At 39.6% G+C, this 27,263-nt stretch overlaps 1 protein-coding gene across 1 annotated transcript in view; it reads left to right on the top strand.

Moving 5' to 3' along the window:
- Positions 1-27,263, top strand: part of LOC101744636 (uncharacterized) — a 100,484-nt gene that overhangs the window by 13,984 nt on the left and 59,237 nt on the right. The gene's annotated exons all lie outside the window — the stretch shown is intronic.

A 27,263-nucleotide genomic window follows, 5' to 3' on the forward strand; every position in this document is an offset into this window, starting at 1 on the left:
ATTTTTCATTTTGTAAGGCTGTGTATTCGGTGTGCTATGTGCATATATCTGTTTATTATATGTATATCTATACTAATATATAAATCTACAGTGGTTTTTTCGGATGTTCCGTTATAACTACTGAGCCATGCATCCGATTGGCTTGAAGCTTGGTATCCATGTAGAAAATACATGTACCTAATGGATAGGCTAATATTTATATGCGTGTTGGACTCCCTACACCAGTTGCGGGGGCGTTAATGATGAGAATCTTTGTGGGGGTGGGAAATAATAATGTAAATTTTAAAGGCCCAGGGAAGCGGACGGGTACAGCTAGTATTTTTTATAATAATGTATTGTCTATAGTACACCGCAACATACCTGCTATGTTTTTCTATTTACCGGAATTTCTGTAAATTAAACGGTTGTCTAGAAGAGATGGCTTTAAGCGATAAGATCGCCTATTGTACAAATGTATCTGCTTTTTGACTGTTCTTTGAATGTAAATTGTGTTTTGGTGTGCAATAAAGTGTATTCTTTGAGACTGACAAACTCTAAAGTGAACCTTAGCAGCCTAATTAAAATCATAGGGAATGTCAAAGGGATCTCGCACCGATTGGGTGATATTACTCGGTAGTCTGACAAATCAATGTTTCTGTTTAGAATTCATTTCAAATATTATATTACGTAAGCTAATCTTGAAAATGTTTAAATGCGATTCAGATTTTTGCTGAATTCCTTCAATTCTATGTCGGCTACCGCCACACATGTCTACCCGTTTGCTTTGAAGCTGTTTACCTATATCATTAATTCTATTTATTCATCTCACAATTAACTATTACGAAGGTTAATTACCTTTAAATTGTAAGGACTCCAATATTTTATCTTTTTCAGAGACACTGAAGAATAGTTATAGTTAGTATGTGTCTTTTGATGTTTGAACCACTTCGATAAAGCGGTACGACACGAGAACCCTCTCATCGTGGCCGCCGGTAACTACATTCCCGATCCTGCGGACAGAATGGAAAGCAGTCGACGTCGCCCAAAACACGTCATCTCGGATCCTCCCGATCCACTAACGGTGCTTTTAGGTACTTCAAGCACCGGTCACCGTTCTCGTCGAACCCGTCGCTTGCGACGAAGGGCTCGACGAGCAAATTAAACACAGCCCACTGAGTTTCTCGCCGGATCTTCTCAGTGGGTCGCGTTTCCGATCCGGTGGTAGATTCTGCGAAGCACGGCTCTTGCTAGGGTTCGTGTTAGCATCGTCGTCAGGTTTGAGCCCCGTGAGCTCACCTACTAGCCACGGTTACGCTGGAATAGCCGCTCCAGGCTACCAGCTTAGGTAGGGGAAAAAAAAGATGTTTGAAATTGGCGTGTTTTTTGAACGCTGCACTTTTATTCTATTTATAGCAAATCTAAAATACATTTTGATGCGTTTCGTAATACAATCAATAGTTTTATCATACGATAAGCTTATCGTTTGAAAGCAATCTCGTAATGGACAAAATGGTGTTTTCGTAACAAATCTGTATTAATTTCGGGGGATCAATGGGAAAATGGGCGGGCCACTTCTAAGGAATATTCAATAGCTAATCGGAAACAAAGTCGGCACTTGAGAATTTATTATCAGTTTTTCTTTAACAATGAATAACTACATATAAATATAAAGGCGTTGTGGCCTAAAGGAAAATACCTCAGGTGCATTCGTGTTGAGCGAGGCATCGGTGTTCGAATCCCAGGCGGGTACCAATTTTTCTAATGAAATACGTACTCAACAAACGTTCACGATTGACTTCCAAGGTGAAGGAATAATATCGTGTAATAAAAATCAAACCCGCAAAATTTTAATTTGCGTAATTACTCGTGGTAGGACCTCTTGTGAGTCCGGAGTCCGGTAGGTACCACCACCCGGCTTATTTCTGCTCTGAAGCAGTAGTGCGTTTCGGTTTGAAGGGTGTGGCAGCCATTGTAACTATATTTGAGACCTTAAAACTTATCTAATACTAGAAGAATCTAACAGTAGCCCTAGCAAGATCAGCGCTTCGCAGAATCTACCACCGGATCGGAATCGCGACCCACTGAGAAGATCCAACGAGAAACTCAGTGATTTGACACAAGTCGTCCAGGGCTATACGCAAGCTTTGCCCAATTTTTTTTAGTGCAAAAGTGTGGTCTTGTTAACTTCCCAAGCGCAATTCACTTGCCTTACTCTTCTTTCTAATCTTTGTATTCGTTAAGACATAATATAATAAATATGTTTATTAATACAGCTTTCTCTTGTTTGCGCTATCTGACTTCACCAGGCGCCCGGACGATTTGACTTAGGTTAGCGAATCGAGAATTTTTAGCTCGGAAATTAGTCTCTTTTGTTTACATAATAAGGTTTATAAACATTTTAAGGTTATTTGGAAAAGATTCACTGGATATTGGGTTCATTTTGAAATCACTACAAAAGCGTGTTTAATTCAGACTAGTCTGATTTCAATGCTGCTCAAACTTTTTTATCGTGGCGTATTTTGACTTATTTCAAAATTTGATTATACGATAAAATAATATTTACTACAAAAATATGAATTCTTTTATTAAGCGATTAATTACAATGAACGTGTAATGAATGATAATATTTAAAGCATGAAGTAGGTACTAAAAGTGAGAAAGTTCAGCTTGTTTTTTTTTATAAGTTAATTTATATTTATAAGGACTAGAGGTCCCGCAGTAGTCGAAATTCGACTATAATTAATTGGAATTGTTAGTTTGTACACTATTATGATTGTATTTTATACTTTTATAATCACAAATTTCGCCAAGACTACACTGTAAAAAATATATATTAACAAAGACAAACAATATTTAACCTATTCTCAATTTGACAACAGACGTCAAGAACAAAAGTTTGACAATAAATAGTATGCATGCGTGTGTGCGTCAAATACATGGTATGTAGTGTGTGTAATGTTTTCTTTATTGATTTAAAGTATCTTTTACGCATTATTTAAAAAAAATATTAGCATTGTGCACTTCTTCTCTATATTCTCTATAAGTGTGGGAAATTTCATACTCCTCCGTCCGCGCAATTTTCGTAAAAAGGGACACAAAGTTTTTGCTTCACGTATTAATATATAGATAAAAAGCATAATAAAGTTTACTATAAATGAAATATTACTATATAAGTGGAAGATCGGTCCTTTTTCGTTAATTCACACTGGCATATTAATTTTATTTTAAAATAAGAAAATATAAATGACAGTTATCAAATTTACATAACGATGTTACGAATAGTATTTTTTTTTTAAATAAAAGCTTTGTTAAACTGAATATCCACTAGATTTCGCCATACCATATATATTATACATATATACTATGGCGGCACATTTTAAGGTTTCGGAAGAACACAAAAGTGTCGTGGCATAGTTGAGAATCACTGCTGTGGAACTTTTTCATTTTAGATGCTGTAGAAAATATTCAAATTTATAATATTCTCCAACCGTATCTCTTAGAACTATCCCTTGATTTGCGCAGATCTGTGAGATTAACAGAGGATTACGATTAGTGACTGTTTTTTTTATGACAACGCTATCTCGTTATCTTTTTTAAAATACAAAATCGTCTTAAGCTTATCGGTAACGAGATCCACAGCGCTCAATCAGCTATTTGAAGTACTTTTTTTCGTCATACGCAAGAATTCTAGCTGAATTGCTGTCGCGCGAAAATGGCACTACAATGTTAATGCATTAAAGCAATCAAACTTTAGTTCAGTATTTTATTGGTTTTTGTTTTTGTTTTTGACAAGTCATAGACATAATTAAAAGTGATTGTGCGCATTACTAGAGGTCCCGCAGTAGTCGAAATTCGACTTGGAATTGTAAGTTTGTACACTATTATGATTATATTTTATACTTCTATAATCACAAATTTCGCCAAGACTACATTATAAAAAATATTAACAAAGGCAAACAATATTTAATCTATTCTCAATTTGACAACAGACGCCAAGAACAAAAGTTTGACAATAAATAGTATGCATGCGTTTTGCGTCAAATACATGGTATGTAGTGTGTGTAATGCTTTCTTTATTGATTTAATGTATCTTTTCTGTATTATTTAAAAAAAATAATAGCATTATGCACTTCTTCTCTATATTCTCTATAAGTGTGGAATATTTCATACTCCTCCGACCGCGCAATTGTCGTAAAAAGGGATACAAAGTTTTTGCTTAACGTATTAATATATAGATTTGCGCGTAACTTATTGTCATTACATTATTTTCATTGCTTCCGAATTCTTTACGGTTTTCACGGTGACGGACGACTGCTAATCAGAAATTTTCATCATTATATTGATGTTACGAAAGCCGAGATTAGAACCGTAAAATAAAAGTCGTTTTAAACACCATTTTAATTCAGTTTAAAACACGAATTGATATCGATCATCTACTCTGTAATTGCTTTCAAAATATTGTGTTAGAATATTTATGTACAAACATTGTGTATTTACTAGGAAATTAATCGATCCAATTAACTACCCGGGCGGTATCAAAGGCGCACCCGACAAATACTGAACTAAACTTAATTTACGGGTTATTGTTAAGCGTCCAATTTGTGACTGAGTAGTTTTCGATTTTCATTAATTAAGTAGCGATTAGCCGCGGCTTCTCCCGCCAAGAAAAAAAAAAAGTCGGTTGTCTGTAAAGTCGGTTTACTGACGATAGTTGAACGTGACCACGTCATAAGAAAATACCGTTTTTACCATCGCACCGCCCGCCACCGGAGTAGAGTTCATCCATACTACCTGGAGCCACTGCGGTCGTCGACAGTGCGTTTCCAGAGGTCTTTTTTGCCACGTACCATCCGGCTATGGAATGAGCTCCCCCCCACGGTGTTTCCCGAGCGCTATGACATGTCCTTCTTTAAAAGAGGCTTGTGGAGAGTATTAAGCGGTAGGCAGCGGCTTGGCTCTGCCCCTGGCATTGCTGAAGTCCATGGGCGACGGTAACCACTCACCATCAGGTGGGCCGTATGCTCGTCTGCCTACAAGGGCAATAAAAAAAAAAAACTGATGGAATGGTTTCATTTTTCAATTATCACAATTATCGTTGCTCTAAACAATTGACACCAAATTCACTTTTCACTGAACTTCATACTTGACGAAAACATGTAAATGTATTATTGTATAGCAGCTGTTCACGCGGATGCATCGCTCACTCAAGTAGGAGAGAGACAGATGAACGCTGCCGAACGCGGAGGCCGATTGTGCCCCTTTGTCGCTCGTTGCGCGCTCTCGCTTGCACTTCAAGCCTTAAGTGGAACGCCTCATGAGTCATGTTTTTTCGTGCGTGCAGCCGGCTCCATCGAATTATAAGACGTTGTCACGTCAAAAGTTACCATGTAAAAGGCAACCTATGTCAATCTCTTGACCTAATACTATCTAAAACTATTTTAAAATCATATTATCTATCCGTTGCTTCATTTCGGCGTTAAAGAAATAAACAAACTCACTTTCACATATAATTTTAGTATATTATAATTTTTTTTTATTGCCCTTATAGGCAGACGAGCATTCGGCCCAGCTGATGGTGAGTGGTTACCCTCGCACATTGACTTCAGCATGCCAGGGGCAGAGCCAAGCGCCTACCGGACATAATTGCCTTTTTTACGGCAGGCGTAATTCAAATTTAAGCAAAGATTTTTTTTTATTACTTACATGGGTGGACGAACTCACAGCCCACCTGGTGTTAAGTGGTTACTGCAGCCCATAGACATCTACAACGTAAATGCGCCACCCACCTTGAGATAAGTTCTAAGATCTCAAGTATAGTTACAACGGCTGCCCCACCGTTCAAGCCGAAACGCATTACTGCTTCACGGCAGAAAGAGGCAGGGTGTCCGTGCGGACTCACAAGAGGTTCTACCACCAGTAAAAAAGAAAAAAAAAGTTAATGTATGTAGAAAAACTCGGCTTGATATGACGACAGACAATCAACCGCCAGTGTTAATGAATCAATGAGCTTCATGCTTGAGCTTGAGCTCTACGTTTCATCTTGAAGTTTACGCAGGTACTAATATGTTTTGGTATCTGATAAATTATTATATTGGTTAAATAGTGCATAGAAAACTGGTAACACATCGATTGTAATATGTGAGTCACTTCATTGTTTATGCCACTCTTAGTTATTTCCTGGTGGTAGGGCGTCTTGTGAGTTCGCACTTGTAGGTACCACTACCTTGCCTATTTCTGCCGTGAAGCAGTAATGCGTTTGAAGGGTCGGTCAAACGTTGTACTATGGAACTGAGACTTAGAACTCATAACTCAAGACGAGTGGTGGAATTTATATTGTTCATGTCCACGGGCTTTGATAGCCAATTAACACCAGATGAGCTCGTTCACCAATTTAAGCAAAAAAAGGAAATTATATTCCCGTGTTATCCTTAACAATGTCTTCTCCCGTTTATCATCGAATTTTTGTTGTTCCCCGCTCCTGTTTATCTCTAATTTTATTCATACTAGCGACCCGCCCTCGCTTCGCTTCGGAAACATTAAATTTTATTATTGATAGTTGAGTCCCGCGATGTTACCCGCGATTATTGTCGTACCGCGGGTGACGCCGCGGAGCAAAGCTAGTCTAAAAAAGTAGCCTAAGTTACTCCTTATATCATCAGCTACCTGTCAGTGAAAGTCCCGTCAAAATCGGTCCAGCCGTTCCAGAGATTAGCCAGAACAAACAGACAGACAGACAGACAAAAATTGTAAAAAATGTTATTTAGGTGTATGTACCGTATATACATTCATATGAATGTAGTAAAAAGCGGTTATTTCAATATTACAAACAGACACTCCAATTTAATTTATATGTATAGATTTCCGGTTTGGAGGCAGGGTTAGCGTTTTCGTATTCACGTCTCAAAGTGGATGGCTGTATTGATTTTGTGTTGTGGATGTGCTCCTGTATCCATTCAACACTAGGCGAACCATTAGCTCTGTTAACAGTACAATAAAATATTCTCCGATGTAATAAACGCATTAACGATGAAAATTGCGTTAATACTTTTTCGTGTTATCAAAAGATCGATTCGATCTACAACCGATAGCTACTTTAATAAGTCGAAGCCTCTTTGTATGCCTCACAACCGTCAAAGAAAGGGATACCGAAAAAGCCATCAGAATCGTGAGCGCATAGGTTTAGTATGCATTCCTTCTTATGCAAAGCAGAAGACAATGTTGTGTTAATCGTATGTTGTCTATGCTTATCTTTTTATTGCCTTTGTAGACAGACGAGCATACTGCTCACCTGACGGTGCTTTTGCTATGATTTCTTACTCTGGATCCCGAATTACTGGATCGCAGACATTGCCACAAGTGCCAAATCGTCCTTTTTTTTTATTCTGCATTTTTATTGCGATTGTTAGCGAGCATTCGATTTATTTGATGGTAAATAACCACCTCCGCTCATGCACTGTTATAATAATATCAAGGAATAGCCAAGCTGCTGCTAAAAATTAATGTCGTATTCAATACCATTTTAGGGATCCTGCAATATGCAGTTTTCAAGAAATATATTGTTAGTAATAATTTTAAGAGTCCGTGCTGATGGAGCAAACAGACAAAAATGAAAGTAAATGTATATATTTTTTTAATTGAAAAGCGTATGGAAGCCCCCACACGAGCTTATAAAGCATTTTTCTGCAAATTTTTTGTACTACGGAGTATTATCATGTTTCCAATTAAAGGTAAATAAAGCTCTTCAGAGTCTGTGAAAATTTAATCACTCAAACGAGAACGAATCTAAAAGGTTTCTCCGATATACGATTCCCTGAATTTCGCTACAGGTAAGGTTCGATGAAAATCCGAAACGCTGAGATCGTAACATAGTGATTCACGTTAGTATATTATATAGGCAAGTGTACAATAGCAATACAATCGAACTGTTCGAGACCTTTGCAGATGATAGTACAAACATTTATTTTGAAAGACGAAAAATGAAAAGGAGGGGAAAGCTATGAAAACTTATACCAATAGTAAAATAGTTGAATGTTGTTTTGGAACAGATTTTGTTCGGTTTTGTTTAGCTTAGTTTTACTGGTGGTAGGATCTCTTGTGAGTCCGCAAGGGTAAGGACCACCACCCCGCCTATTTCTGCTGTGAAGCAGTAATACGTTTCGGTTTGAGGGTGGGGTAGCCGTCGTAACTATACCGAGACCTTAGAACTTATATCTCAAGGTGGGTGGCACATTTAGGTTGTAGATTTTTATGGGCTCCAGTAACCACTTAACACCTGTGGGCTGTGAGCTCGTCAACCCGTCTAAGCAAAAAGAAAACTAAAAAGGCTTAGTGTTGGTTTATAGGTAAGTTGCATAGATAAAAATAAGTTGAATTACTCTGGACCGATTATACGAAAACCATACTAGTATTATGTATGTCCTAGTATTTAATGTCGGAGTAGTGTTGCAGATTCCATGCATTGTCATCTAAATGGCCGCCATCGTCGCTCGACATGTTTTGTTCACACGTACTACTGACAGATAGATACCTTGACATTAGACGTCAGTCATATTGTGCGGTGTTGCCGTTCTAATAAAATAATGGCGTCGCATACCTATCCGCGTCAATTATTTCTGACATACATATATATTGGTGCATGTTTATGGTGATGGATTATTGGTGGGTGTTTGAAACTGAAGTTGCGGTTCACCACGGTCCCGTATTTTTGTAATGATTTGAACCGCCAGAAATGGACTGACGTTAAAGCAGTGGAATGTCAAACGGAGGATCCACTCTGTGAGCCATTAATGTAACCACTACAACTCTTTGACAACAACGTGACAACTTATAAATTTTCTGGTGGTAGGACCTCATGTGAGTCCGCACGGGTAGGTACCACCATCCCGCCTATTTCTGCCGTGAAGCAGTAATGCGTTTCGGTTTGAAGGGCGGGACAGCCGTTGTAACTATACTGAGACCTTAGAACTTATATCTCAAGGTGGGTGGCGCATTTGAGTTGTAAATGTCTATGGGCTCCAGTAACCGCTTAACACCAGTTGGGCTTTGAGCTCGTCCATCCATCTAAGCAAAAAAAGGTGATCGAATTAGAAATCATTTAGAAGAATAACACGAAATTCAGACACTAACAAATTGTAAACAATGGCAAATTGTAATCCGCTTAGGTTGGTAGGCATTAGTTATATAATGTTTATGATCCTAAGTCACAACTCTTCACAGTTGGTTACATTCACTTGTATAGAGGGAAAAATATATAACATTTATCTTCTTGTGATACAATTCCTAACTCAATTTTGCTTTAGTGAATAAAATTTCATTTGAAATTCATCAGAAGCACACAGTAGTAGCGCCTTAATACAACACAACCACAATTTAAGTTCCAATTATTTCAACTATTGTAATGAAAAGACTGAGCTCCAAGTCTTCAGTAAATTATTCTGAGAAGCTCGAAACATCAAAAGCTAACGGAAAGCTAACGAATTGAAATATCTCTAACACGAATAAAACAAATATTTACCATTCCAAATGGTTTACCGTCTGATTCGGGATCGTTAAACCAAAAAAAATCACGTTTTATTCAATTTATCATTACTATGCCAATTGAAAACGGGTTTGCTCTTACAAACTGGGGCCATGTCTCTATTAAATAAGGTCTATAATGTTGAAATATAAATATTTAAGAATTGTGGTTTGATAGAGGATGACATTGAAATTTCTCAGACCGTATATGTATATGATTAAAGTTAATTAAGGCTCGGACTGATTCATCTATATATTAATACGTGAAGCAAAAACTTTGTATCCCTTTTTACGAAATTTCCGCGGACGGAGGAGTATGAAATTTTCCACACTTATAGAGAATACAAAGAAGAAGTGCACAATGCTATTTTTTTTTTTAAATAATGCATAAAAGATACATTAAATCAATAAAGAAAACATTACACACACTACATACCATGTATTTGACGCACAAACGCATCCATACTATTTATTGTCAAACTTTTGTTCTTGACGTTTGTTGTCAAATTGAGATTAAATATTTTTTATAGTGTAGTCTTGGCGAAATTTGTGATTATAGAAGTATAAAATACAATCATAATAGTGTACAAACTTACAATTCCAATTAGTTATTGTCGAATTTCGACTACTGCTGGACCTCTAGTAATTTCTAATCTTTCTGTTAATCATTGTGTCCTTATATAGTTTTGGTAATCTCTCTATATATATAAAAGTGAATTGCTGTTCCTTAGTCTCGCTAAAACTCGAGAACGGCTGGACCGATTTGGCTTGGTCTTGAATTATTTGTGGAAGTCCAGAGAAGGTATAAAAGGATTAGATAAATATGAAAATGCTCGGAATTAAATAAAAATAACAAAATTTTGTTTTTTCTTTGATGCGTCCCCCGTCGGACGGATTCCTTTTTTTTGTTTTAAGTTTATTTTATACAAAAGTTTAGGTCTTTTATTTATCGATTGAGGCACTACGAAGTCTGCCGGGTCAGCTAGCTGTATAATAATAATTGATGATACAACTTTAATTCTTCTTAAAATTCATATGACAATTCAAAATATCACATTTGTTTGTTGAGTTCATGGCGAAATGTCAGTTTTTAAATAATTTTAAACCTCAATCGTCGTGGCCTAAAGGATAAAGCGCCCGGTGTAGTGAGCGTTGTGATAAAGTTGTGCCGGTATTCAAATCGCACTCAATTTTTATTTATTTTATTTTTAAGACAGACCAATATACATATATACGATATATGACGATATAGTTTATAAGTAAAGAGATCCAAGTTAGTCCCTGGTGGTGCATTGTATCAATTTCGGTAATAGAAAAAGTTTTGTACGAATGAAATTCTTTTTCTGACAAAATAGATTCAAATTAAACTCACATTGATCTGTAAATATCTCGATACGTATCGTTGTAAGGACCTAAGTGGGGTACAAGGAAGTTTTTTGGAGATGGAGAGATTTTTGTTAGTCCAGAGAATCGAAAATAAATGGCGATATCGTCTGATATATCTATTGAAAGTTTTGAAGCTTTTTTAGGTACTAGTGGCCCCACAGTAGTCGAAATTCGACTTTAGTTAATTGAAATTTTATGCTTAAACATTATTATGGTTCTATTCTATTATATTATACTAAAACTATTATAATTCTATAATATAATCACAGATTTCGCCAAAACAACAATATAGATAAATAATCTTAAAGACAAACAATATTGATCCTTTCTCAATTTGACCACACACAATAACAAAAGTTTGACAATTGAGTATAAATAAAGAATATATTTGTATGTATTGCGTCAAATACATGGCAGTGTGTGTAATGTTTTTTATTACTGGTTTAATGTATTTTTTATGAATAATTTTACAAAAATATTAGCATTCGGCGCTACTTCTCTATATTCTTTATAAGTGTGGGAAATTTCATACTCCTCCGTCCGCGCAATTTTCGTAAAAAGGGATACAAAGTTTTTGCTTCACGTATTAATATATAGATTTGTTTCGCGAAACTCACCTTTGAAAATGGAATCGAAGAAACGTTTTGCAGTACGTACTCGATCTTCAAAGTGGGTTGTTATCATTGTACGTTTACAAAAGTTAATTCCATTTTAAGTTGAAATTCTCCTTTGTGGGCGCACTCCACGGTCGGCTACGGAATTCCGGCTCTTGTTATATCGTCTTTACGCTGATTTACGTTTGGTTTGAATTTCCCTTCATACGATCATTGGAGGCACAAATAATCGTTAAATAAATTTTATTTAAAATGCTCTATTTATAAGGTGACAAAGCACTTAAATTTAATTTATTATTAAGTAATGTATTAAGTTAGTAAAACAGCAATAAAGGCTTATTATTATTATTATTATAATTTTTCCCCTTTCTCAGTTCAGTCTGTCGACAGAGCCGGTGGAACTGTATATACGGGCTTTTGGCCAAGTAATATACATTAGTTATGAGTTAATAATTATGCTAGTTTTTATTGCGTGTAGTAAGTTTGGTTTTCTTCAAGCTGCATGAACTTTCTCAGTATTATTATTATTATTATATATAAGGTGATATAAAAAGCGAAATAGAGGAAGACAGCAGATGAGAAGATGACATCAAAAAAGTGGCAGGAACGACTTGGATGAGAAAAACGCAGGATGGAATATTAGGGAGAGCCCTCGGGGAGGCCTATGCTGTACAGCAAGACGATCAAGAAACCGGTGTCGAATAATAAAACTAGATAATAAGTGTATTAAAAATGTAACTTAAATTAGATTGTTAATAAAGGCTATCTTATCTTTTATGAAAGGTGAGATTTCGATTTGTTTACTGTTTCGTTGCTTAGGGCCGTATTCAGAAATGATATATGCTCATAAAGTCGAGAAGTTTCTTCATAAATTGGACTGTCAAAAACCATGAGCATTTACGAATCGAAATGGTATGGTTGGTAATTAATTTTCCGTGGCAAGCGTGATCGAACGAAGTTTTAATTCAAAATGGCGAATATGATAATATATTATAGTTCGTTAACCGCTTAACTAACCGTTGTTTATTAAGAGAAATTTAAATAAATAAAAATCATCTGTTACAAAAAATTAATAAAACATCTTTGGTAACATCTTATAAACCTATTTTTTTGTTTCAGATGTGTATCCTTATTTCTATCCATATTAAATTTTATATCCAATTTATTTTTATTGCTTTTATATGCAGACAATCATACGACCCACCTGATGGTGAGTGGTTACTGCCGCTAATGGACATCAGTAATGCCAGGGGCAGAGCCAAGCCGATGCCTACCTCTTAATATTCTCCACAAGCCTCGTTTGAAGAAGGACATGTCATAGCGCTCGGGAAATACCGTAGAGGGGAGCTCATTCCAAAGCTGGATGGTACGTGGCAAAAAATGATCTCTGGAAGCGCATTGTGGATGAACGGAGTAGTTCTAGGTTGTTGCTTTGCTCGCTGTTATGAGAGAGTCTAGCTTTTTTCTTTTGAATAATTCCAAAAGTTACCGTAAGCGATAGCGGCATAGCGATGTAAAATTATCGCGTAGTTATATTAGTAATTCTAAGTATATTAATAAAGGGCGTTTTAAAATAACTAGAGGTCCCGCAGTAGTCGAAATTCGACTATAATTAATTGGAATTGTAAGTTTGTACACTATTATGATTGTATTTTATACTTCTATAATCACAAATTTCGCCAAGAATACACTATAAAAAATATTAACAAAGACAAACAATATTTAATCTATTCTCAATTTGACAACAGACGTCAAGAACAAAAGTTTGACAATAAATAGTATGTATGCGTGTGTGCGTCAAATACATGGTATGTAGTGTGTGTAATGTTTTCTTTATTGATCTAATGTATCTTTTATGCATTATTTAAAAAAAATATTAGCATGTGCACTTCTTCTCTATATTCTCTATAAGTGTGGAAAATTTCATACTCCTCCGTCCGCGCAATTTTCGTAAAAAGGGATACAAAGTTTTTGCTTCACGTATTAATATATAGATTTAATTTGCGAGTGAATGTAATTGGAATTCATTTCGTTCGAACACGAAGACTTCTATTTGGCGTACTTACTGAGAATTCGTATTTCTAAGGACTATGTATTTGTCCTTGTGTGTGGGTAAACATTTGTTGCTTCCAGAGTGGCTCCTAAAAGGTTTCGCCGCTTTCGTGTTTTAACATTGTAAATTTTCAAACAATTCAGTTATTTGAGTTGACGAGTCGGCGGGAAGCCGAGTTCTTCGTAGGCACGCAAACTGATAAATTATTCGACGAGGAATTTGGAATAGAGCGTGGAAACACATGTTTATTAATATTCTTTTCAATATATAAAAAATAGTATATAAAGTAGTAAATTTAATAAAAAATAGTAATTAACTGATTTAGCGGCTTTGTAGATTTGTGTTATTTTCTGATGTCTAAGGCAATTGTGCAATGTAGGATAGTGATTATTTAAATTCATATTATGGTAAATATGGTAGTTTCGACAATTGTTGTTTTTTGTATTGTAGGTTATCAATTATCTGTAATTTTCAGATGCCTGATGAAGGTCTAATAAAAGACCGAAACGTTGCTAAAATAATAATGTAATTTGTTATGATAGTCCTATCTTGTCCACATTCCCGAGATACATAAAAAATATTTTATAATAATTATGGACGACAATATTGATAGTAGTAATTCTTTTTAATGTATACTGAAAGTAAGAAATTAATTATATTCGAACACTTTTGTGGCAAATATAAGCAGAACGTAGGGTTTTATTTACAATAGTTCCACAAGAATTAAGAATCATTTTAAATGTAGCTTAGCAACGCTGTGTAGACGTTCGTTCATCATCGTCGCGGCCTAAAGGATAAGACGTCCCGGTGCATTCGTGTTGAGCGATGCACCGGTGTTCGAATCTCAGGCGGGTACCAATTTTTCTAATGAAATACGTACTCAACAAATGTTCAATGAATCAAACCCGCAAATTATAATTTGCGTAATTACTGGTGGTGGGACCTCTTGTGAGTCCGCGCAGGTAGGTACCACAACACATTTCTGCCGTAGAGCAATAATGTGTTTCGGTTTGTAGGGTGGGGCAGCCGTTGTAACTATACTGAGACCTTAGAACTTATATCTCAAGGTGGGTGGCGCATTTACGTTATAGATGTTTATGGGCTCCAGTAACCACTTAACACCAGGTGGAATGTGAGCTCGTCCGCCCATATAAGCAAAAAAACATATAAACATCTAGATATACATTTTTATTGGCCGGTCCACCAACACCTAAGGCGTAATGAATGAGTCGCCTCATCGATCACGAGCCGGGCTTTACCCGAAAGATTTCTACGCAAAAATATATCTATCGATCAATGTGCTAACCCTCATATGATTGGTGGAAAAACATGAGCAATTTCGTACGCCACAATGTTAACTTTGATTGGGATTTTCTGATGTGTCAGTTCAGATTACATCCGCGAAGTTTATATTGTTGCTTGTTTGGTATTGTTACGCGCTGGGGTTCGGTATAAATAAAAAGTTCCACTAAAGTAAAAATTAAAAACTCTATTCAACACTTAGAACATTTAAAACACTCAACAAAAACACTTTAAAATTCTCAATTTGCTTCTTCCGCTTCGCTTCAGGTGCTCCGTTCGCTGTTTCGCTTCGAGTAGTTTCGATTACTAACTGCGTGCCATTCCTGCAACGCTTTTATAGTCGATACGACATCCCTAGAATTATAGAGAATATTCCACACAAGTCGAGTATTGTGTGTTTCCGCTATCTGACAATAGACGGCGCTGTACTTCTCGAGCACTCTAAATGCTACTAGATCTTTCGATATTCGTTAGACTATTCGGCGATAGATGGCGTTACTCTTGCCGGCGTAACAGTATTATTTAAGTAGAAACATTACTTGTCGAATCTAGAGTTGTGGTGATCATAAACCTTATTGCGATAAAGAAATAAATTCAAAAATATGGAATTATTTTATTGACCTTGTAACATAAACGGAAGATGAGCTCAAGATCCACCTGCTGGTAATTGGATATCTGGGTCCATCATCATTCCGATAGAGGCACCCGTCACGTGCGGACGTGCTCATCGTCCACTCGATCGCCCGGTCTTTGTTCGCCCGGCTTTTGTTAGCCCGGCCATTGTTCGCGCGGCCTGTGTTCGTGATACATCTGCCGACCAAGTGTGTTTCCTGGAAGCTTTTATTTGTTTTGTTTTAGTTATTTTTGTGTTCGTGGAACATTTGCCGACAAAGTGGTTTCCTGCAAGTATTTATTTGTTTTGTTTCGTTTCGTAATTTCTGTTTTGTTGTGCTTTTTCTTTGTCCTGTAGTAATCGCGCCGCATTGCCACCTGTGTTCAATAGAACCACTCAGGTCCGAGAAGTTGGGGCCTCGCCGCAAGGCGAGTGTTTTCAAGACCCGGGGCCGCCCCACCTGGGTACTCAGCGATCATGGACGCTGTATTCGCGGAATTCCTCCGACTTCGCCACCCACAGCTCGCCTCGGAGTTTCTGGCCTTCAAGGCCAATCACACTGCGAGCCCTCTCGAGGACTCCGCCGCGCTCGCTGCTCCTGCGTCGCCTGTACCTGCGTGCAGAGCTTCTGCATTGAGCACCGCAGCCTCTGTCGTGCCTGCCGCTCCCGTGTCGCCTATACTGGCGAGAAAAGCTGCTGCGTCGTCCGCCGTGACCATCGTTTCAGCTGAGCGATCATCCGCGGCCTCCGTCGCGCCCTCTAAAACACCTACACTTGCTCGTAGGTCGCCTGCACCCGCCTCCTCGTGCTCCGACTCTGACTCGGACATGGAGGTCGACCTCGCCCCCGCCTCATCGACGGATGGATTCACCCTGGTACAGAAGGGTAAGAAGCGTGCCGCGGAGTCTCGAGCTCCCGCGGCCGCTAAAATTAGCAAAGCCGTGAACGCGTCGCGCCCCCGCCCTCAGACTCCCGTTGCGCCCCCAGCCCGTGCCACTCCGTCGCCGCGTCCGGTGGCACAAAATAAAACCCAGACCCCTCCCCCGGTTATCCTTCAGGAGAAGGCAGCTTGGGATCGAGTTTGCCTAGCCCTTAAGGCCAAAAATATAAATTTCACGAATGCCCGTAACCTCGCGAACGGCATTCAAATTAAGGTTCAAACACCCGACGACCATAGGGCCCTCTCTTCTTACCTCCGTAAGGAGCGTATAAGTTTCCATACGTATACGCTCCAGGAGGAGCGCGAACTCCGCGTTGTAATACGCGGAATCCCTAAAGAGTTAGATGTAGAGCTCGTAAAAGCCGACCTGTTAGAACAAGGCCTACCAGTGAATTCTGTGCACCGTATGCACACCGGTCGCGGTAGGGAGCCATATAATATGGTTCTAGTCGCTCTCCAGCCTACCCCCGAGGGCAAGAAAATCTTTAACACACAGACCGTCTGTAGGCTCTCTGGTATCGCTGTCGAAGCCCCCCATAAAAAAGGCACTCCTAGCCAGTGCCATAACTGTCAATTGTACGGGCACTCTTCCCGTAACTGTCACGCGCGCCCCCGATGTGTTAAGTGTTTGGGCGATCACGCCACGGCCCTTTGCGCTCGCGACCAAAAAACCGCGACGGAACCGCCTAGCTGCGTCCTGTGTCGAACACAGGGTCACCCCGCGAATTACCGTGGTTGCCCCCGAGCCCCTAAAATAAATCGCCGCGTCGCCCGCCAAAACCGCCTCCGAGCTTCCGGCCCAGATATCAAAGCCTCGGCACCCTCTGCGTCGCAGGCTAAGCCAGCGTTCGTTCCGGCGGCGGTGCCCAGTGTCTCGGCCTGGGCAAAACCGCTGCCGTACACGAACACGGCTACAACTCCCTCCTCCGCGATTCGTCCCGCCCCCGCGACTCGTCCCTCTCCCGCGACTTGCCCTCCGACCGCGTCCGAAAATCTCGCTTTAGCGATCGACTTCTTTCAGTCGATCAACTTTGAGCGCGTTAACGCTTTGGGCGACGCCATTCGCGCTGCCTCCACTGCACAACACTTTATCGCCGTTGTGCAGGAATACGCCGACGTATACGCGTCATTAAATACGTACGTCCTCCCCTCACTCCGCCGGTAATCAATGGCGTATATAAGTAGAATAAAGCCCCTATCCGTAACGATAGGATTTTTTAACGCTTACGGTCTCGCAAATCAACGTGATCAGGTTTCTGACTTTTTGCGTGACCATCAAATTGATATCTTTTTAGTGCAGGAGACCCTACTTAAGCCCGCGCGCCGTGACCCTAAAATCGCGAACTATAACATGGTCAGGAACGACAGGCTCTCTGCCCGTGGTGGTGGTACCGTCATTTACTATAGAAGAGCCCTGCATTGCGTCCCGCTCGATCCTCCCGCGCTCGCTAATATCGAAGCATCAGTGTGCCGAATCTCACTGACGGGACACGCGCCGATCGTTATCGCGTCCGTTTATCTTCCACCGGATAAGATCGTTCTAAGCAGTGATATCGAGGCGCTGCTCGGTATGGGGAGCTCTGTCATTCTGGCGGGCGACCTAAATTGTAAACACATCAGGTGGAACTCACACACCACAACCCCGAATGGCAGGCGCCTTGACGCGTTAGTCGATGATCTCGCCTTCGATATCGTCGCTCCGCTAACCCCGACTCACTACCCGCTAAATATCGCGCATCGCCCGGATATACTCGACATAGCGTTATTAAAAAACGTAACTCTGCGCTTACACTCGATCGAAGTAGTTTCAGAGTTAGATTCAGACCACCGTCCCGTCGTTATGAAGCTCGGTCGCGCTCCCGATTCCGTTCCCGTCACGAGGACTGTGGTGGATTGGCACACGCTGGGCATCAGCCTGGCTGAATCTGATCCACCATCGCTCCCGTTTAACCCGGACTCAATCCCGTCTCCTCAGGATACCGCTGAAGCCATAGACATCTTAACGTCACACATCACCTCGACATTAGATAGGTCATCGAAACAAGTTGTAGCGGAGGACTTCCTTCACCGCTTCAAATTGTCCGACGATATTAGGGAACTCCTTAGAGCTAAGAACGCCTCGATACGCGCCTACGACAGGTATCCTACCGCGGAAAATCGTATTCGAATGCGTGCCCTACAACGCGACGTAAAGTCTCGCATCGCCGAAGTCCGAGATGCCAGATGGTCTGATTTCTTAGAAGGACTCGCGCCCTCCCAAAGGTCTTACTACCGCTTAGCTCGTACTCTCAAATCGGATACGGTAGTAACTATGCCCCCCCTCGTAGGCCCCTCAGGCCGACTCGCGGCGTTCGATGATGACGAAAAAGCAGAGCTGCTGGCCGATACATTGCAAACCCAGTGCACGCCCAGCACTCAATCCGTGGACCCTGTTCATGTAGAATTAGTAGACAGTGAGGTAGAACGCAGAGCCTCCTTGCCACCATCGGATGCGTTACCACCCGTCACCCCGATGGAAGTTAAAGACTTGATCAAAGACCTACGTCCTCGCAAGGCTCCCGGTTCCGACGGTATATCTAACCGCGTTATTAAACTTCTACCCGTCCAACTCATCGTGATGTTGGCATCTATTTTCAATGCCGCTATGGCGAACTGTATCTTTCCCGCGGTGTGGAAAGAAGCGGACGTTATCGGCATACATAAATCCGGTAAACCAAAAAATCATCCGACGAGCTACCGCCCGATTAGCCTCCTCATGTCTCTAGGCAAACTGTATGAGCGTCTGCTCTACAAACGCCTCAGAGACTTCGTCTCATCCAAGGGCATTCTCATCGATGAACAATTCGGATTCCGTACAAATCACTCATGCGTTCAACAGGTGCACCGCCTCACGGAGCACATTCTTGTGGGGCTTAATCGACCAAAACCGTTATACACGGGAGCTCTCTTCTTCGACGTCGCAAAAGCGTTCGACAAAGTCTGGCACAATGGTTTGATTTTCAAACTATTCAACATGGGCGTGCCGGATAGTCTCGTGCTCATCATACGGGACTTCTTGTCGAACCGCTCTTTTCGATATCGAGTCGAGGGAACCCGCTCCTCCCCACGACCTCTCACAGCTGGAGTCCCGCAAGGCTCTGTCCTCTCACCCCTCCTATTTAGCTTATTCGTCAACGATATTCCCCGGTCGCCGCCGACCCATTTAGCTTTATTCGCCGACGACACGACTGTTTACTATTCTAGTAGAAATAAGTCCCTAATCGCGAAGAAGCTTCAGAGCGCAGCCCTAGCCCTAGGACAGTGGTTCCGAAAATGGCGCATAGACATCAACCCAGCGAAAAGTACTGCGGTGCTATTTCAGAGGGGAAGCTCCACACGGATTTCCTTCCGGATTAGGAGGAGGAATCTCACACCCCCGATTACTCTCTTTAGACAACCCATACCCTGGGCCAAGAAGGTCAAGTACCTGGGCGTTACCCTGGATGCATCGATGACATTCCGCCCGCATATAAAATCAGTCCGTGACCGTGCCGCGTTTATTCTCGGTAGACTCTACCCCATGATCTGTAAGCGGAGTAAAATGTCCCTTCGGAACAAGGTGACACTTTACAAAACTTGCATAAGGCCCGTCATGACTTACGCGAGTGTGGTGTTCGCTCACGCGGCCCGCACACACATAGACACCCTCCAATCCCTACAATCCCGCTTTTGCAGGTTAGCTGTCGGGGCTCCGTGGTTCGTGAGGAACGTTGACCTACACGACGACCTGGGCCTCGAATCAATTCGGAAATACATGAAGTCAGCGTCGGAACGATACTTCGATAAGGCTATGCGTCATGATAATCGCCTTATCGTTGCCGCCGCTGACTACTCCCCGAATCCTGATCATGCAGGAGCCAGTCACCGTCGACGCCCTAGACACGTCCTTACGGATCCATCAGATCCAATAACCTTTGCATTAGATGCCTTCAGCTCTAATACTAGGGGCAGGCTTAGGGACCCCGGTAACCGTACTCGTCGAACTCGACAAAGAGGTCGACGTGCAACCTAACCCATGCATCAGCCCGCTGAGTTTCTCGCCGGATCTTCTCAGCGGGTCGCGATTCCGATCCGGTAGTAGACTCATTCGCGAAACAATTGCTCTTGAGTTGTTAGGTCTCCTTCGGAGGCGCTCGGGCAGTTGTTAGCAAATCCCACCCCTCTTGGCTGAGCCTTTGCTCGCCCACCTGTCCTGGTGAAACTGGAAAGGCCTTCGGGCCACCAGTAAACTTTCAATCATAAAAAAAAAAAAAAAAAATCTGGGTCCATAGTAATCATGCACTGGACCAACTTAAGAACATAGACATAACGCTTGTTACCGCAAACAGGAACACATTACTGCTTTGCACCATAGGTGGGGTGGGAACATTTACTCGTGTGGGCTCATACAGTTTTTACCAACATCTCGTTTTTACCATCGCACCGCCCGCCGCCGTAATAGAGTTCATCTATACTACCTGGAGCCACTGCGTTCATCCATAGTGCGTTTCCAGAGATGTTTTTTGCCACATACCATCCGGTTTTGGAATGAGCTCCCCTCCACGGCGTTTCCCGAGCGTTGTGACAAATCCTTCTTCAAACTACGCTTGTGGAGAGTATTTAATGGTAGGTAGCGGCTTGGCTCTGCCCCTGGCATTTCTGAAGTCCATGGGCGACGGTAACCACTCACCATCATGTGGGCCGTCTGCTCGTCTGCCTACACGGGCATTAAAAAAAACGATACAATAAATATATCGTATGACGTTCATGTCGGTGTTACGTTAGGGTTTAATACAATTCTATAAAACATTAACATTATTTATTACAAAAAGCCACGTCTTAGTTTTTACACAATTAGCCATTTTGTGATGGTTATAGCAATTACAACTTCTTTTATAAAAACTAATGGAATTATTACTAAACAATTAATAAAATATAGCTTAATAAATATTTTTACATAACTCGAAAATTAATTTATTATACATAAATTACTTTTAGCTAATATAAACTAACATTATTATTATCCAGCCTAATAATAGATGGCGCCAACATAATGATTTGCATAACAATTACAATCAAATTATTAATGTTAATTATAACGTAATTTATTATTAATATTTATTCTTTATTAATATTTGATTATTTTGACAGTCATTTGTGTTTTTAAACAATAATATAAACATTAAACATATTCTGAACATTTTCACATCAAGACAGTGTCTACTAAATATGAAATATGCGGTAGTTCTTTTGACGTTCAACAAGTATGTATTTTGATTTATGTTGAATAATTTTTTTTTGATTTGATTTGATATGGTAGAATAACAGTTTCATCTTGTTAATAATAAATAAATAGTAACATAGAATAAACTAAGCTATTTATCATGTTAATTATTGCCTATAGTGGCGTTTATACACAATAAAATATTTCAGAAAGAGCAAGCTCTGACTTTCTTGCCAACTTTTCTCAGTGGTGAAGCTTTTCGAATCTACGGTAGAAGCTAAGATGAAGGCTTAGTTGCATATAAAACCATTTACATTATGATTCAATCAATGATTTTTTATACAACACATATGTTATTTTCATAGTAACTAACTCTTCAAACCTGATCGCGCCATATATGTCTACATACCTACCGATATAGTGCACACACATGTTGACAAGTAGCATTAATGAAAAGTACAAAAGATGGGATAAGCGCGTGAGTAAAAAAGATAGCTATAATTGGAACGATTGCACTTGTTATACTATTATTGCATTTGTTTAGACGCGACTAAAGACGAAACTTCCCAATCGGCCTGTTTTCGAGTCTTCATTTGACGTGCGCTTGAAACATATCTGCTTCTTTTTACATATAAAATATCATTGGATTCAATCAACTTTTCTCACATTAAAGTCGCCTAGAATTATAGTCTATTATATCCTAAATGTTGAGATCTCAAAAAAATATTGTACATGAATTCGTGATTCCCGCATCTACTGCTGAAATATGAGCAATGGATTGGGTAAACGATTTTCAACGTACATTTGCGGTTAAGTGAAGGCTATTGAGAGTGCTTCTCTCGCCGGGATGCGCGCAGACACGAGAGAGTACTACAAACAAATTTCCTAGCTGCTAGTAGACTGTCTGTTGTTTTTCCTCGATAACGACTGAATTCGGAGGCTCGTGCTATTTGTCTTTGGAAACAGTAATTGGATTTTAAGTGTATATTTATTTTTAATTATAACATTACAAAGAATGGAACTTTAGTCGTCGTGGCCTAAAGGATAAGACGTTCGGTGCATTCGTATGTAGCGATGCACCGGTGTTCGAATCCCGCAGGTGGGTACCAATTTTTCTAATGAAATACGTACTCAACAAATGTTCACGATTGACTTCCACGGTGAAGGAATAACATCGTGTAATAAAAACCAAACCCGCAAAATTATAATTTGCGTAATCACTGGTGGTGGGACCTCTTGGGAGTCCGCACGGGTAGGTATCACCACCCCGCTTATTTCCGCCGTGAAGCAGTAATACTTATATCTCGAGGTGGGTGGCGCATTTACGTTGTAGATGTCTATGGGCTCCAGTAACCACTTAACACCAGGTGGGCTGTGAGCTCGTCCATCCATCTAAGCAATAAAAAGGAAAAATTATAAAAAAAACTGATACTAAAAGAATTTGTATTTATTTTTTATTTTTATTTATTAGGCACACAATACACATTACAAGCTAAAGAGATAGATACACAAAAAATAACAAGTAAACGAGGCTCGTGGAGAGTATTAAGCGGTAGGCAGCGGCTTGGCTCTGCCCCTGGCATTGCTCAAGTCCATGGGCGACGGTAACCACTCACCATCAGGTGAGCCGTATGGTCGTCTACAAAAAAAGAAAAAAAATGTTTGGCTTGCAACATAAACCATGTGCGCACGACTAAGCAAGACAAATGTGCTGAGTTTGTACACAATGGTTCTTACAACCTTACTCACAATATACATTAAACAATTACATTACTTAACCTACTATATGGATGATGCCCTTTAACATTTGTATTGAACCGCTTTCAAATACCTTTAAAAAAATGGTAGGCTGCGAGTTTGTTGGTCTAGAGTAAATAGCTCGACCCCATTTTTGGAACGAAGTTCCTTATCGCGCGTTGTGAAAGGGGGCTAGACGGAAAAAATTCTTACGAAAAGTTGTCACGACACTTTTTAGATCCGTCATTCTGACCAATCAACGTGTAGGCGCTTATCGCGTGACATTGCTCGTATCCGATTGGTCCGCGTAATGAGTACAGTTTCTCGAGATAGCGTTTCAACAATAGTAATTTAGTTCATAGTATTGTTTTTTTCTTCTTCATAATGCCATAATTTATTATATTAACTTAAAAAAAATTACAATTCCTTCACTAACTAATCGAAAGGAACTTCGTTCCATCCGGGTGTCCCTTGACACCTCTGAAGTTTTTTTTGCTTGGTTTTCGTTGAAAGCGAAACTAGGTAATTCACCGGTGATTGTGTGGTAGCGTTCTTAGTAGCGTATCAGAATACTGCAAATGCTGGCCAGAATTTAGTGGTAGGTGATATTGTGACCCTGCACGGTTAAGGAATACAATCCCATCTATTACCGCTACGTAGCAAGTATGCGTTCCGGTTGGCACCGGACATGGGACCGTTATGCTCTATATGCGTTATGTAGGTAAACAAATCCATTACTGAAACGAAGAGACTTATATGTGTTTGGATTGAGATAAAATGTTTCGTCAATATTTTTCTACTGCGCGCAATGTAATAAGCACATACGATTCGATCGTCGCCCGCCAACCTTTACTGTAGATTACGGGTTCACAAAACACGAGATGTCGAAGCGATAAGTATTTTCTATATGTAGTTCAGTCGATGAAGACGTTTTTCCCCTGTATTTACAGGTCATTGACTTTCGAACTGCCCACTACTGCCTACATTTTGGAACGTGAAACAGAATAAAATCGTTTGAAAAATATCTTATCTTATCTTATACCTTTAAACGAGCAATTCTTGTATATTAATATATATATATAATCTGAATCTCGGAAACCGCTCCAACGATTTTCATAAAATTTAGTATACAGGGGATTTCGGGGGCGATAAATCGATCTAGCTACGATTTATTTTCAGAAAATGTTGTTTTATTCGTGTTTTCAATAATCAACTCTTCTCGACATCTATTGGCGAATAATAATACTATTTTTCTTAATTGAGGGCAACTAACCGCTTTAAAGACACAACAAGATGGCGTTATCAAAAAAAAACCGGTCTCATCTCTTATTGTATTTTAAATGAGGTGACATGTTTTTTTATTATTTTACGTTGACAAATACGCATAAAATGTAGGCCGATCTACCTACTGTAAGTACAATATTACGCTTCTGTCGCCTACGCCATAAATTATGTCATTGAACTACTTTCAAGCTAGTGGAGTGAACCGCTTCCACGTAATTTATTTTACTGACGTTCTCGTTATACAGAGTCGGTTAGTTTTCATTAAAATAAGCACTTTACTGGCAAATACTTTTAAACTATTGCATAGCTTTTATCGCGGGCTTTGAGCGCGGCGACCGAATCAAGAAATTCCGTAACGAAAATAAAACCTAACACCTCCCACTTCGCCTACCATGTAGCTCGCGCTCAACACATTCACACGTTGCGCTTGTGTAGTGTTTGTGAATAAGCGCGTGGCGTGACGTCGCACTGCATGCACATCATAAAAAGTCTGCCCAACTCTCTCGCGCGGTCTAGCTTATTAGTGTGAAGGGGACAGTTAATGTTTTGCTTTTGTTTGCTAATGTTTATAAATGTAGCGTGGTCTTATTTTATTATTGTTTTACTATTAAATTATTATTGTCCAATTATAATTGCATAAGTTGATAAAAAATGCTATGCAATAGCTTTACCGCGGCAGTCTCAGAGTGCCACACGTGTTTTTTTAACTTCGATAACCACTACCAGCTCCGTACGCCCTCTTGGCGCATGGCGACTCGGAATCAGAGCAAAAAATAAGTTTCGAACGACGATTTAAAACTAAAGCTACGCTTTTTTTAAAGTCAATTTTATGTATCTATTATTTTCGACGCTCAAAATACTTTACAGCTTTCGTAACCTCGGACTAATAGGGTATAAGTTTTTATCTATATCTTTTTTCAAAACTTTCATATAATTAGAGTTGAAAACCGAGTAATACTTTTTAAAATTTATTATCATTTACGTTATGTTTTTTCAAACAGTATCGACCAGTACTTTGAGGTCTGCCATTTTGTTTGACTTTAGACTTTCATTTTCACTATACGAGGATCACTCTATTACACTACTGTTACATTTTATACCGCATATTTAGATTAATATATGACTAAGTAATGAAGTATTTGGCTTTGGCCTATATTTGGCCGCTTTGCTTGCTGGTCTTTGATTTGATTTTGATCTATGGGCTACCAAATTTCTCTCGCCAGGGTTGTCGGTCCAACCGGTTCGAGGAGTCTATAGGAAATACATACATCGAATTTTGTATATATAGACAGATATATTTCCATTCTTAGCACACTACTATATATACTACGCTTGGATATCGGTAATGCCAGAGGCAAAGGCGTTGTTTGCTGAATTCCTGCGAGAATAAATCATGCCTTCTTTAATACTTCTTCCAAGCTCCAAACATTGATATAACCGATAGTCCGGTATAAATTTATATAACAATGCCTCCATATAACACATGAATAGAGCAGAATTACTTTGATCAATCTGATTTGAGTCGGCTTTCGGGGGTAATGACGCGTGCCTTTAATGATTCCTACGGGTTTCCCGTTGATGTGTACGTTTTGACTTCTATTATTATATGCTTGATTATTTGATTTCTGGTATTTTTACTTGATAGATGATCTACATTTTATTGTCGAGTATAGATGTGATTATGATGAGAGAGGTATAGTTGAATTCTTTGAAAATACAGTTACCACCCTGCCCATATCTGCTGTGGAGCAGTAAGGCGTTTGGGCTTGAAGTATATAGGGCAGCCGGTGCACGGAAAAAACTTAGATTCCTGAGTACTCTTGTCAAGGTGGGCGCGAAATTTACGTTTTCGATATCTATGGAGTATGGAAACCATTGAACACCAGGTGGGCCATGAGGTCCTTCTTAGCAATAAAAATAAATACACATAGCTAATTTAAATAAATAAAGGAGCCTTTTGTTATAAACAAAAAGTACTCTTATTCGATGCTCTTTAAACCTTTTTTTTTTCACAAGGACCTACCTGATACGAATAATCTGTGAAAAAAGGGGTATACTTTGGAAATGTCAGTGAAGACTAAATTGTTGATTCTATAAATTACTAAACGAATTTATAATATAAATTATTATTAATATAAATGTTTTTCTGCTGGTCTTAAATATTAGCGGTATCCGTTTGTCTGTTTCTATTATTTCTGTCCAAGATCTTCACAGCGTGAAACGGAACACATACTCTCATTTTTTATTTTATCTGTGCATTTTTCACTCAACCATGATTTTGGCGCCTTTTTTTATATTTCAAATATTTTATCTAATTAGTATTGTCGGAATAACAATACATAACATCACTTCAATAAACCGACTTATAATTTGTCCAGAGCGTGGACTATTTCTATTCTTTGTTTCTGTTCGTACTTCGTTTGTAATTCAGGCTAAAACATTACGTTTATAGTCAATTTTCTAATAAATAGAGTCGTTAAATTTGTGATAATTAGGGAGGACCAGGCCGGAGACCGCCGACGTGATTGTGTCGCTATTATTATCCATCCGATAAAATCCATTTGTTGATTGTCCTACGTTACATAATGGAACTCTC

The sequence above is a fragment of the Bombyx mori genome, chromosome 20 (genome assembly GCF_030269925.1).
Source record: "Bombyx mori chromosome 20, ASM3026992v2".
Classification (NCBI taxonomy): domain Eukaryota; kingdom Metazoa; phylum Arthropoda; class Insecta; order Lepidoptera; family Bombycidae; genus Bombyx; species Bombyx mori.